Here is a 15,104-nt window from a genome sequence, read left to right as displayed (position 1 = left end):
CTACGGCCACGCCGCGCCGGAGAGACCCCCAAGGAAACATCCTCGTGCGTTCCACGGAACATCAAGATGCATTTGTATGAGTTTATCTTGTGAGAGAAAAGGATGAACGAGGGAAGGCCTCTAGAGATAGAGATGGACACTACTACTACCAATGTACTGGCCCGTACGTTGCAATGGATCCAAAGTAGTAGAATAATACTTGTTCACGTGCTTGAAATATAAACACTCTAGTTTTGATATACATGTGTCAGCAGACATGACAGCTTGTCCATGGAAGTTGAACCACGGCGACCATCACGTTTCTTGTTTCTACCACTGCCACACCCACACGCGATTCCCACGACGCCGCTCCAACCCACGGCACGACGTCCCCCGACGTGGACACGGATCCTCTGACGTGGCTATCACTGCCTTGCCCTGCCTTTCCTTCGCTGACAGGTGGGACCCACGCTTATGGGTCCCACATGTCAGTGACAGAATGGTAGGATTGTTCGCGTCAGGGGATCCTCATCCCCCCGACGTGCCCCTCATCCCTCTCGGCCCCACCGCTCCTCTGCCTTTGTGTGCATGACATGCGGGCCAGCTGAACTACGGCGACCATCAACTTTCTACCACAGACACATCCGATTGGACGCGGTTTGCCTGCTCCGCTGCTGTGCTCCGATCCGTACTCCCGCACCATCGAATTTTCATCCAGTGGCTGTGACACATTTCGTCCCGGTCATCAATCCTCAAATGGAGTACTTATGTACTACAGGTAGTACCCGCCGGTGTGGCCATCTACGCCTCGTAACGCCCCGACGCCCAGCTGTGGCACCCTCGCCACGGCCACGCCACCACCGGCCGGTTCATCTCGAACGAGTGAGTCGCGAACCACGCCACCACCATGAGAATGACATGTGGGCTAGCCGCATTTAAGGTCCGCATGTCATTGACTCATAGGCCAGGCACTAAGCCACTGAAGTTTGGTCCCGTGGTCCCCGAGAGGGAAATGTAACTCCTGCGGCAGGCCTTGTGGTGCTCCCGCAGTACGAGCTCGTGCCAAAACTGGAATCTGTTTCTTACTACTACCAACTAGTACTAGTAAGGTACACGTGCATTGCACGCATGAGATTCTGGTGGTTTGTGCATTATGCTTCTACATGTGGAGCTTTCTGGATTCTAACATGTGGCAAAATCTGGTGGAATGTAAGGTTAGGCAAGTTTGATTAACTTAGGTGAGTGTTTGGTTCAAGCCACACCTTAGTCAAGCCACACTAAGGCCCCACATGAGATACACACAAAAAATGTGGCAAGATTCCCTTAGGCTTGCCAACTTGTGGCTCTCATTTTGAAGAACTAATAACTTTGCCTAAGCTTAGTTGTGGCAAAGTTAGTCATGAATTAAGTTCAACCATGGAGTCTTCTAGATTATACATGTGGCAGAATCTGGTGGATGATATCCAACGGCCAGTAGTGCTCGGATTTGCCATCTTTGTACCGTCGGATTGGCTTCATCTAACGACCAACTTTCAAAGTTTTTCACACACTATATAGGGGGTATAGATATAGATGTGCCGGTCCGTTGCAATGGATCCAAAGTATATCTATTTAGTGGAGTGCACTCTAAACATATTACCTATTTATTTTTCTCTAACCTTACGTAGCCATGCAACCAAGCCACATAAACTTCATGGGTGCCCCCCACATCATATTATTCATACTACGTTGATTGAAAAAAAGATAAATCACCCAAAACAAGATCTTCCCGTTTTTTGTTCCTACGATGTTATGCCGTGCACGTACCTACTAGTTGTATAGTGGTAGTACTAGTAATATAGTATTAGGAGTACAAACTTGGTACTAGTAGGAGTAGTACTAGTACGGAATGCTCCTACTCTATCAACGAGCCCCGTCTAACACCAAATTTCTTGGCTTCCGTGCTACAGCTAGATCTTCGCCTCGTTTCTGTTTTCCAACCCGGCGGCGGGCGGGGTGTCGGTTTGCTCAACGGCGGTCCCACATGAAAGTGAAAATGCTAGGCAACACGCCTTCCCTAAGCTATGTGTCGTGCCGGACGGGCCGTGTTGTACTCCCGATTCCCGGGCGTGTGGGGGTGCGACGCAAACGCGGCATGCCTTTTCCTTTTACCAGCAATGTGCCCGTGCGTTGCGGCGGATCCAAAGTAGTAGAATAGTAGTATTTGTTCACAAACTTGAAAGAAATCACTATTGTTTTGATATACTCCTAATATATTACTCCCTCCTTACCTAAATATTTGTCTTTTTTGAGATTTCAAATGGACTATCACATACGGATTATATAGACATATTCTAGTGTTTCTAGCAAGATGCCCGCGCGTTGCACGAAGTTGATGGAAAAGGTAAGCACAACTTATAAATTGACGGATGGAGTACTAGTTACAGTGATGCATATAATTAAGCAAAGGGATCGCACAAGTTGGTATTGACTGGAACGAGAATGCAACATCACAATAAGAATTAAGGCCACGATGATGCGATCGCAGTGGTGGTTACAGAAGGCAAGAAGAAAGATGGATCCACGAATGTACGACCTCCTCCTCCTCAACTTAGTGCGCCGGGCCACCGACCGGCGGCTTTTGTGGCGAGGTCGAGGTGCTTCTCAGCAAAGGCATCCAAGGCTTCCAGCCGGTTGAGGAAGGCCAACGTCATCGCGTCCTCACTGGCCTTGTAGATACCTATGTACACGATTTGCTCGTACACGTGGATGTGTAGGTCGACGAATTCTTGCAGGGCGAGGCGCCTCGCGGCGAGCACGATCTCCAGGTGGACATTCTTCGTGGCATCGGTGGGCAGCCGCAGGGCCACCAGTGCTTGAAAGAGGTTCCGGCCATGGAGGCCGATTAGGGTGGCAGGCAATGAGGAGCCCGGGCGCGCGGGCTGGAGGAGTATGGCGATGTCGTCCGCGAGCTTCTTGAGGACGGTGAACTTGTTGCTGGTGGCAACGATCATCTGGTCCAACTGAGGCGGCCATCCACCAGCCGGTCTCCAACACCGTCTGGAGACGATCCTCGGCGCCATGCCGCAGGCCGGCGTCGTGGACCATCTGGCGCAGCCGCTGGCCGCTCACGCGCATCGCCGCCATGGGTCTGGAGTGAGCTCTTTTGCGCTTAGTGTAGGTGCTTAGGCAAATGCTTAGGTGCGTACGATGTGGTAGATGCATTGGAATGGAGGGGCGCCTTTATATGAGGGCAATGAGGGCAAACTGCGTTGCATTCACATCGTGCAGCCTCTTTTCCCGGACCTCCTCCCATTACTTCCCTCATGCATTAATTGAAGGAGGATGCATTGGCCGTTCAACATATCGGGAACCGCTACTCCCTCCCTCGTCTGCATTAAAGCCGTATCGGGAACTGCGCCGCCCGCTGTCAAATCGAATACTCCCTCCGTCTAGGTGAGTATTAAGTCATCTTACGAAAACCAAATAGTAAACACATAGGCGTGGTGCATTAACTCTCACGTTGTTTCTTATTTTTTGACATAAATAGAGGAATCAACCAAGAAGAGATGTGGGGCTTGTATGCTTTTAATGGCTTGAGATTATCAAACATGACATGCAGTGGTCAATTCGTTGCACAAGAACAAATACAACCCACGTCAGCACACACGCATCTTATATAGCATCACATCCAATGGCTATAAAAGATGAATGAGACCAAATTATATCTCATCTAGATGAGTTCTAGCAAAACTGTATTAATAATACTTAGTACTCATGCGCCATGTATCATATATTAGTATCATGTAGTACTTTATTTATTGCCATGTATGACACATAGTACTCAACTCTCTCTCTCTTTCTTCATTTAATTCTATGACACCTCATCAAAATTGCTAAGGCTAGTACCATTACAACCAGCCTTAGCAAATACTAAACATTAAGTTCTCTCGTTTTCCTCTCCACCTTGGTCACCTAGACGGAGGGAGTATACTGCGCGGGCTTTTCCTGCGCGGTAGGCGGGGCAGTTCCGCCTAGTCGGTTTGACAGAGACGCGAGAAGACGAGGGAGTAGGCTGCTGCAAACGTAGGGCTGTGTGATTTGACAGCGAGTTACTGCTGGACAGGTGGGGCCCCGTGATTTGACTTGCCATTATCATTTTAACTTCGGCGCTACGACCGGCGTGAGTCTCCCGATTCCTGACCACCTCCATACAGGTGCCTCTCCCAATGCTCCACCATGTAGTAGAGGCTGGCTCTTGCATGAGAGCCCACTTCTCCACTTTTTCCTTGCCTCTCTTTCCTCCACATATGCAAAAATGCTATGTAAAGCGCACTATTGTACTTACTTGCTCCTACAGGTGCTTAAGCTTGCCACATAGGCATAAAGTCTGATGTGGCAAGTTAATCAAGAAGAGAGAGACTAGTTTGGTGACCCAAGGAAGAAACGGTGCTAAGCGTGTGTACCTAGGTGAAAAGACAATTTTGAGTCTATAGCTAATTAAATGAAGCAAACTTAGCAACACCATTTCATTGGAAGAGGTCACTCCTTGGCAATGCAATAAATACTAGTACTCCGTGTGTCCCATAATATAAGAACGTTTTTGGCACTACACTAGTGTCAAAAACGTTCTTATATTATGGGACGGAGGGAGTACGAAGAAAGAGATAGAGAGAAGTAAAAAAATACACTTATAGCCAACCTTATAGCCAAAACCTTGTTGTAGTATGAGTGACTAAGTGATGACTATGTATGACATGCCAACATCAGATAGCCTAACGCACCGCGTTAAATCTCCAAGGGCGCGACCGCATGAGCGACGCGACGGTCGTGGTAGGCGCGACCACGATACGGGCTGCTGGCAGCCCTTGGATCTGAGATCAAACGGTCGCATGCTAAGTTGCTGAAAATTTGCAGAATAACCCTCCAGGATAGGATATTCACCCATAGGTCTAGAATCACGCCATGCAACCGTTCGATCTCAGATCCAAGGGCTCTCGGAAGCCCGTATCATGGGAGAATGGAAAGCCACTACCCTACCGTTCGCACGCTGGCAGTTCGCTCCTACTCGTCCCCGCACGTCCTTCAATACTACGGCGGTTCGCTCCTAGTCATCCCGTCCATTCACATACGGCAGTTCCACTAATCCTAACCCTCCTCCCAAATCCATGGCGTCCCAAATCTCCTCGATCGGCGGTGAGTACAAGGTTAGAACCATCACCGGCGATGAGTTCGACGTCATCTACACCCGTTCTTCCGCGACAGTGAAAGGATGCCTTTCTCGCTTCAGACGCATGTTCAAAGACTCAGATGATGAGTGGGTCGCTGGGCTAGATGTTGAGTACACCACAGTCCTGGGACAAGAGAAGGATCTAAAGGACGAAGAGAGGAAGAAGCCTGCCGTGATCCAGGTTTGCGTGCATGACTTATGCTTGGTCTACCACATATGCCATGCCGACGTTGAGTGCCAGGATTTTAAGGACTTCCTCGAGAGCAACCTAGTCAAATTCATTACTGTAGACTTTGGTAACGACAAAGAAGTCCTGTGTCGGATAGGCCTCGTTGTAGGCAACACCTTCGACCTCCTGAAGAATCGGCTGGTGTCCTCTCGTCAGCCTTCAATCCTGACCCTGGCAGGAGCCATGGTTCATCCTTCGTATGGTAAACTGGAGAAACCTCCATACACGTTTCATCGTCATGCATGGCAGCGGAATGTACTAGATAAAGACCACATCCACTACGCTGCAATGGATGGCTACCTTTGCTTCAATATCTACAAGGGTTGGATGAAGAGCAACAGCCAAGTGTGCGGTTCAAGCAAAGAAGTATCGGCCAAGAGGAAGAGGGACAAGGACGAAGTCGAGGACGTGGACGAGGACTCCGAGTAAGGTGGCAGTGTTGTTGCTCATGGTGGTTCTAATGCAGTGTCTACCGGAATAGTTGCAAAGTTTAATTTCAGGTGTGCTTAATTTAATTTGAGGGGTGTGTTGTGCTGAGCCTCCAGCAGAACTATGTTATATTTCTTCTTGTTACTTTAACTCTTCAGTACGTACATACTATTATTTCTTACATTTCATCTTTTAGTTGGTATAGTACTACCACTCGTTTCTTCACATTATATACGTACAATATATATGGCCAACATCATATAGCCAGCAGTTTAGTTGTCAAAGAGTTTCAGGGTTCTTAGTTTTGTCAAAGAATTCCAGGGTGCTTAGTTTTATTTGAGGGGTGGGTTGTGCACTTGTGCTGGACACCATTATTGTGACAAGCCTTTCTAATAGTACTATATGCATAATTTGGCGACGAGCGCTCTCTATATGTACCACCTTTTTTTTAATTTCAAGTTTTGCTCCATGGCGCAATCCATCGATACTACTACTGTACAAAAGTGGAGTATATACATTTTTTAAAAGGCTAGAGGGCGGGGCAGTCTAGCTCGGTCGGTTTCACGAGAGGCGAGGGCCTTTGTGATTTGACGGCTCATTACTGCTGTCAAATTGAATAGTACTGCGCCGCCCGCTGCACGCCCGGCGCCTCCATTAAACCCCTCCGTTAAACCCGCATGCAAACCGAGAATCCTACTCCTGCCACATGTCCGTTCATGAGCGGGCCGGAATTAAACGCAACACCGGCCGAGCTCCTCCCGTCCGCCCTCAGTTTAAACGAGGCTAGACGCCGGCCAAGCTCCTACCGTCCGCCCTCTATTTACAAGAGGCCAGACAGACAGCGGGCGAGAATCGCACCCCTCCGCCGCACCCCCATCTCCTCCTTCACCATTTTCTCCACTCTTCCGATGGCTTCCGATGAGCCGTTCTCCGGCATATTACCCGGCTGGGTGGCCCGCCGAGCCCTCCGGATACGGGCGAGGCCGCTCGGTGCTTCACCAACCTCGCTTGGCCCGACGGAGCCAGTTGCCGCCCCAAGCAGGCGCGTGGTTCAGCAACTCGCCGCTCCAGTTCAGCTCGATGAGGAGTGGCGAGTTGCTCCATGCCGGCACGGCGGCTAGCACGCCGGTACGGGCGCCGTCGCTGCCGCGTCGTACCGCGCCACCAGTGTCTGCGGTGGCCGCGCCTCCCGTGTCTGTGGGCGCGCCTCCCGTGCCTGCGGCAGCGCCATGCAGGCAGAGACAGAAGCCGGGTGCGTGGAGAGCGACGAGTCGGTGGCCAGCTTCTCCGTGTCCGCCGCCATCATCGAGGAGAAGTAGAACACGGGAGGCCGCCGCCACTTGGGACCCATGAAGGCCACCGCCGAGGCGACGACCGCGGATTCAGGTGGTTTCTTTGCTGCTTCGTCTCTTCCGAGGACCTTCGTCGACCCCGCAAGTGTCTGACGGACATGAGGAAGACAAAGGGATCCGCGGGCGGCCATTTAGAACTAAAATAAGTCTAGATACATCCATTTCTAGGACAAGTATTTCCGGACGGAGGGAGTATTAATTATACAAGAGAGCCGGATTGGCACCTCTTAGTTCATGTAAATGTAATGAAATCCATCATGTTTATATGAAGATCCGGCTTTTTATATGAAATCCTTCATGCTTATATGAAATCAGTCCGTGTTTGCACGAATTTCATCTGGTTGGTTAGAGTTGTAAAAATGTATGCCGCTGGCGTTTGATGTCGTCCTCCGCTTAAGGAAGCGGGAGGAAATTTGCCGGCTGCCGTTGGAGATGCTCTTTATGCTGGAAATAATAGAGTGACATCCAATCCATTTGAGTTAATTGCCTGTATGATTGTCCCTCTATAAAAAGTTAATTGCATGTACAGTATACACGTGACTTGCAGGGTGGCTACAGCTTCGTACAGAAAGTTAAAAAGAAACAAGTCCATCCTTAATCTTGTATTCTAAGTACTCTGTGGGTTGCACTGTCAGTACAGTAGTGAAAGAAGTATATATTAAATAAGTAGAGTAATATATAATATAAAAATATAAAGTTAAAAGACAGAATTCGAACTCATGTCATCGTGTTGCGAGCATCCGGCGCTAACCAGCCCAGCACATTTTTTTTGTAGACCATGCTGGGGATATATCTCCATGTCTACTCTTATATATACTCCATTCGTTCCTAAATATTTGTCTTTTTCAGATTTGAAATGGACTATCACATACGGATGTGTATGTAGACATATTTTAGAGTGTAGATTCACTCATTTTGCTCCGTATGTCTTTTCAGGAAGGGTTCAGATTTGTCCTTGATTTATTTATGAGGTATCCAGATGGCACTGCACCACCAAGAAAAGAGGGTAACATCAAAATTATGGACTACTTTTTTGAGTATGTTGGTAAGGTCCGGTCATAGTCACTTGTTGAAATCTCTAAAAAGACAAATACTCACTCCGTCCGGAAATACTTGTCATCAAAATGGATAAAAGGAAATGTATCTAGACGTATTTTAGTATTAGATACATCTCTTTTTATCCATTTTGATGACAAGTATTTTCGGACGGAGGGAGTAGAAAATAGAGTTGGTGATGATGGCGTGCGTGCCATCCTGCAATATAGGCCGTCGGATTTATATCTAACGGATAGGAAAGAAACTATGGCAATTTTGCAAAAATATACCCACACGTCTCTCCATGTTCGCAAATAAGGCCTTCCCTCGTTCAACCTTTTCTCTCACAAGATAAACTACTCATACAAATTGTAACACCCCGGATGTGACTTTCCATATTTGTAACTCCAACTCTTGCCATTTTCAGCTATGTGTAATGATATTCCCTTCGTTGTTGGGTTTTGTCTTCGCTTTGGTTTTTGTTCATGTCATGCATATCATATCATATCATGTCATCATGTGCATCTCATTTGCATACGTGTTCCTCTCATGCATCCGAGCATTTTCCCCATTGTCCGTTTTGCAATCCGACACTCCCACATGCACGGGCGCACCCCTCTTGTCTTTTTTTTCATGAGCCGGTGTTAAACGTTCTCGGAATGGACCGAGTCTTGCCAAGTGGCCTTGGTACACCACCGGTAGACCACCTGTCAAGTTTCGTTCCACTTGGAGGTCGTTTGATGCTCCAACGGTTAACCGGGTAACCGCAAAGGCCTTTTGTGTGTTGCAGCCCAACACCCCTCCAAAACAGCCCAATAACCCATCTAAACCCCCTCCATGCTCTCCGCAGTTGGATCACGATCGTGTGGGCGAAAACTACACCTCATTTGGAGTCTCCTAGCTCCCTCTACCTATAAATATGTGCATCTCCCCCCAAATCCCGGGTCCCAAAACCCTAGCCCCGCTCCCTCTCCGCCGCCGGACAGGAGCTGCCGCCGCCCGCGGCCAATCGGAGGCCGCCACGTGGCGCCCCGGCCACCCGCGCCGCCGCTAGCCCGCCGGGCCCGAGGCCGGCCCTCCCCGAGCCCATCGCCGCCCCGCGCCTCCCGCGTCGGCCCGCCGCCCTAGCGCCGCGCCGCCGTCCTCCGCCGTGACGCCGGTCGGCAGCGCCGCCCCGGTCGCCGGCCCCGCGCCGCCGGCCCCCGTCGCCCCCTCGCCGTCCGGCGACCGCGCCCGGCCGGATCATATCTTCTGTGCCTTTTTGGCTCATGATCAGTAAGGGACTTTTGTACTATGCATTTAGTAGATTCATTCCATGCCTTGATTTGCTATGATATGTTCCTGTAGCATGTTGTTGGCTGGCTCTAAACATGGCTTCCTGATGTTATTTTTGGCATGTTAGTATTTTCACTAAGTCTGTGAAGCTGATATCTTTTGCACTTTTGCCATGCTTGTTTGAACCTGCTCTGGTGTGATTTAGCCGTAGGTCAGTGTTCATGTTTTGTCAAGCATCTTGAGTACATCACTGCCATATGCTTTGTTGCTATGTTGGTGTGTTGTAGCATAGTTTCATGATGTATTCTAAGCGCTATCATGCTGTTAATCGCAGAATTGTGTCATTCTTGTTTTGCTTGCCATTTGCAACCCGTGCATCCGTTTCCGGTGATCTTTATATCGATTTTGACCGAAATCATCTCATATTTCCAGCGGCATACTTGGTTTGCCAAGTTGATGCCTTGATCTTTCTTTTCCTTTCGGAGCACGCATATGCATCGCATATCACATCTCGCATATCATGCCATGTATTGCATCATGTTGCTTGTGCATTTCCCGTGATTGATTGTTGGTCCTTTGATTGTGTTCTTGCTTGGGTAGAGCCGGGAGACGAGAACGTTTATGAGGAACCTGTTGAGAACACTTACGAGGATCAAGCTTTCGACAACTCTGAGAACCTTGCAGGCAAGATGACCATACCCTCGAAATCACTTCTATCTTTGCTTGCTAGTTGTTCGTTCTATTGCTATGCCGCGCAACCTACCACTTGGTATATCATGCCTCCCATATTGCCATGTCAAGCCTCTAACCATCCTTTCCTAGCAAACCGTTGTTTGGCTAAGTTACCGCTTTTGCTCAGCCCTTCTTATAGCGTTGCTAGTTGCAGGTGAAGTTGAAGTTGGTTCCATGTTGGAACATGGATATTTTGGATTATCACAATATCTCTTATTTAATTAATGCATCTATATATTTGGTAAAGGGTGGAAGGCTCGGCCTTATGCCTGGTGTTTTGTTCCACTCTTGCCGCCCTAGTTTCCGTCATACCGGTGTTATGTTCCTTGATTTTGCGTTCCTTACGCGGTTGGGTGATTTATGGGACCCCCCTTGACAGTTCGCCTTGAATAAAACTCCTCCAGCAAGGCCCAACCTTGGTTTTACATTTGCCTACCTAAGCCTTTTTCCCTTGGGTTTTCGCGAGCCCGAGGGTCATCTTTATTTTAACTCCCGGGCCAGTGCTCCTTCGAGTGCTGGTCCAAACTGGGCGATGTCCGGCGCCCCCTGGGCAATCAGGGTCTATGCCAACCCGACGTCTTGCCCATCCGGTGTGCCCTGAGAACGAGATATGTGCAGCTCCTATCGGGATTTGTCGGCACATTCGGGCGGCTTTGCTGGTCTTGTTTTACCATTGTCGAAATGTCTTGTAACCGTAATTCCGAGACTGATCGGGTCTTCCCGGGAGAAGGAATATCCTTTGTTGACCGTGAGAGCTTATAATGGGCTAAGTTGGGACACCCCTGCAGGGTATAACTTTCGAGAGCCGTGCCCGCGGTTATGTGGCAGATGGGAATTTGTTAACGTCTGGTTGTAGAGAACTTGACACTTGACGTAATTAAAATACATCAACCGCGTGTGTAGCCGTGATGGTCTCTTTTTGGCGGAGTCCGGGAAGTGAACACGGTTTGGGTTATGTATGAACGTAAGCAGTTTCAGGATCACTTCTTGATCACTTCTAGCTTCGCGACCGTTGCGTTGCTCCTCTTCTCGCCCTTATTTGCGTATGTTAGCCACCATATATGCTTAGTGCTTGCTGCAGCTCCACCTCATTACCCCATCCTTCCTATAAGCTTAAATAGTCTTGATCTCGCGGGTGTGAGATTGCTGAGTCCTCGTGACTCACAGATTCTACCAAAACAGTTGCAGGTGCCGACGATACCAGTGCAGGTGACGCAACCGAGCTCAAGTGGGAGTTCAACGAGGAACTTGGTCGTTACTATGTTTCGTTTCCTGATGATCAGTAGTGGAGCCCAGTTGGGATGATCAGGGATCTAGCATTTGGGGTTGTCTTCTTTTATTTCGGTTCCGTAGTCGGACCTTGATTGTACTCTGAATGATGTATGTTTAATTTATGTATTGTGTGAAGTGGCGATTGTAAGCCAACTCTTTATCCCATTCTTGTTCATTACATGGGATTGTGTGAAGATGACCCTTCTTGCGACAAAACCACCATGCGGTTATGCCTCCAAGTCGTGCCTCGACACGTGGGAGAGATAGCCGCATCGTGGGCGTTACAAGTTGGTAATCAGAGCAATCCCTGACTTAGGAGCCCCCTGCTTGATCGAATCGCTGGCGTTGTTGAGTCTAGAAAGAAAAAAATGTTTTGGAGTCTTAGGATTATATATATCGGAGAGTAGGATTCTTTTTACTCCTCAGTCCCTTCGTTGCTCTGGTGAGGCCCCCTGACGTAGAAGTTTTGACTTTCCTCTCCTCAAATTTCGCTAAATTTTTTTTAGGATCACGCGGGTATCTTAGAATCGTTCCGATGGTTTTGTGACGAGAACATTGTTCTTGGTGCCTCCTGACATTTAGGGGTTGTGGCAGTGTCCCGGGGAGTTGAGCTCCGAGGTGTTGTCGTCACAATTTTATCGTTGCAGTTCTGGAATACCTGAGTTTCGCCGACATCGAAAATCTCTTTTATGCAGTTGTTGGTGAGATCACCTCGACGCCACCCAGTACTAGGGCGGGAGTTCGGGAGTATTGCCATAACTCGTATAATGGATGCTTTTCAAAGGTTGAGGTAAATGATTTCCGAAGGTTTCTTGGTTATGTGTTGAAGGATGGATACAGCTGGATCTAGGTATTGTTAGTTTGGGTGAGATATATTGCGTCCCCTGTATTCCCAACATCTGATTGCATAACCAGAAAGTTTCGGGAGTTTATAAGTGGGAATTCAAGTAGCTCATAGGATATCTTTCCGACAGATGCATGATATGAGATTGGGGTTCGACGTCTAGTGGTCCACCTATCCACGGTCGGTTTTACAGTGGTCTCGTAGTGTCTTAAAGAGTCCTTGGCTATGCCGACTCGGGGACGCTTCGTATGTCATGTGCACTGCCTTGTACATGATGGTGCTGTACGATCGAGCCCGTGTGGGCCCCACCACGAAAACTTCGGACGAAATCTCTATCATATGTTTGTTCCGGCTTATTCTGCAAGCCAATCCTTTGTTTTGTTTTGAGTTGTGGTATTCGAGTTGCTTCGAAGTCAAATGTTGATTCCATACCTTTTTCTAAGTGGCTTCTCAACTTATGGAAGTGTGATGATTTACTATGGAATTCATTCGTTCATCCTCGTTCGAATGTTTATTGTGAAGACTATATGTTGCAATTTCTATCCGTTGATTCAACTTGTCTATCTGTCTACCAAGATGCTAACGGATGTCACCCTCTCCAGGATGGGTCCGCCAACGCGTCAGAATCCGGAACGCAATGATGGGAGTCAGGCAAACCCTCCGCCACCACCTCCGCCTCCGGAGGCATGGCAAGCTATCATGGCAACCACCAAAGCCAATGCCCAGATGATTTTGCAACTCTTGCAAGAGCGCACCCAAGGGCAAGGCAACCAAGGAAATCAAGGCCAAGGCAACAATCAGCCTCACTTCGCTACCCTCAACCAGTTCCTTGCAAATCAGCCGAAGTCTTTCAGCTACTGTGCCGAGGCCACAAACGCTGATGATTGGCTCGTGGACATCAACAAGCATTTTGAATGTAGCAATGTCAGGCCTGAGGACTTTGTCAAGTTTGCTTCTTTTCAACTCAACGATCAAGCTGCCGAGTGGTATCAACAATACAAAGATTCCAGAGGAGGTCGTGTGATTACCTGGGATGATTTTCGCCGAGACTTCAAAGCTCACCACATTCCACAAAGTGTTGTTGAGAGCAAGCGTGAGGAGTTCCGCAATCTCAAGCAAGGCAGAATGTCCGTGTATCAATACAATACCCAGTTTCAGAAACTCACTCGCTTCGCTAAGCAAGACGTTCCTGATGAAAAGAGTATGATCTATCAATTCAGAGGTGGCCTCAGAGAAGATCTGCAATTAGCTCTCGTGCTTTTTGAGCCGACCAAGTATGATGAATTCTACAACATGGCACTGAAGCAAGAAGCTGCTCAGCTCAAGTGTGAGGTTTCTAAGAAGAGAGTCAGGGACGCAGTTCAGTCTTCTTTTTCCTCACTAGTGGCTGCTAAGCAATAGAAGTTCTGGTTGCCTCCTCCTCCTCCGTTTCGTCAGCCCTTCCAGCACAAGAACAAAGGTGGCCATGGATCTTCCCACCCACCCAACCCCGGCTATCAGAACAAGTCTCAGAATCAAGCTCCAAGGTCTAATGCTCCTTATCATCGTCCGCTCTCAGAGGTGACTTGCAACAAATGTCAGCAGAAAGGTCACTATGCTAACAAGTGCTTCAACCAAAGGCGCCTTCCGCCTCCTCCTCCTGTGAGATCTTCCAGCAATGCAGTGGTCAAGCATAATCCCAAGTTTGCAAAGGTGAACATGATGAATGCAGCTCAAGCAGAGGAATCTACTGATGTGATAATGGGTAATCTCTCAGTTAATGATATTCCTGCAAAAGTTTTATTTGATACTGGTGCATCTATTTCTTTCATATCAAGACCTTTTGCATCCATGAACAATTTGCATACTGTCGATCTGCCTAAGCCGATAGCGGTTTCCTCTCCGGGCTTGTTCATGAATACCAAAATGATGGCTCCGGATGTTTCTATCAAGATGGGCAACTATAATTTTTTATCTTCTCCAATGGTTCTTGGCGACTCTGATATTGATCTAATTCTCGGGATGGACTGGCTTTCTAAGCACAAGGCTCAACTTGATTGTGCTGCTAGGGAAATTCAATTGACACACTCTTCTGAGGATGTGATCATCTATGCCGCTCGTGATGAGACCATTCGGTTATTCTCTCTCAATGAGAAGGGCGAGCTAGACGCAATCTCTCAAATTCCAGTCGTTTGTGAGTACCAAGATGTCTTTCCAGAAGAGCTTCCGGGTATGCCTCCTCACCGGCCAGTCGAGTTCGTTATCGATCTTGAGCCTGGCACGGAACCCGTTTGCAAGCGTCCTTACAAGCTTGGACCCAAGGAGCTGTAAGAATTGAAGAAATAGCTCGATGAACAAGAGCGTCTGGGTTTGATCAGACCGAGTTCATCTCCATGGGGTTGTGGAGTTCTTTTTGTCCAGAAGAAGGATGGCACGGACTGACTTTGTGTCGACTACCGTCCATTGAACAAGAAGACAATCAAGAACAAGTATCCACTTCCCAACATCAATGAGCTATTCGAGCAACTTAAAGGTGCAAAAGTATTCTCCAAGTTTGACCTTCGTTATGGGTTATCATCAGATTCACATTCGTGAACAAGATATTCCCAAGACAGCATTCAGAACAAGCTTTGGTTCTTATGAATATACTGTCATGTCTTTCGGCCTTGTCAATGCTCCTCCAACATTCTCTCGAATGATGAACTTCATCTTCAACCCCTACACCAATGAATTCGTCTTGGTGTATCTCGATGATACCTTGGTCTTCTC

The sequence above is a fragment of the Aegilops tauschii genome, chromosome 3 (genome assembly GCF_002575655.3).
Source record: "Aegilops tauschii subsp. strangulata cultivar AL8/78 chromosome 3, Aet v6.0, whole genome shotgun sequence".
Taxonomy (NCBI): Eukaryota; Viridiplantae; Streptophyta; class Magnoliopsida; order Poales; family Poaceae; genus Aegilops; species Aegilops tauschii.
The sequence above is the reverse complement of the archived record's forward strand: the minus strand, read 5'-3'. Positions refer to the sequence as shown.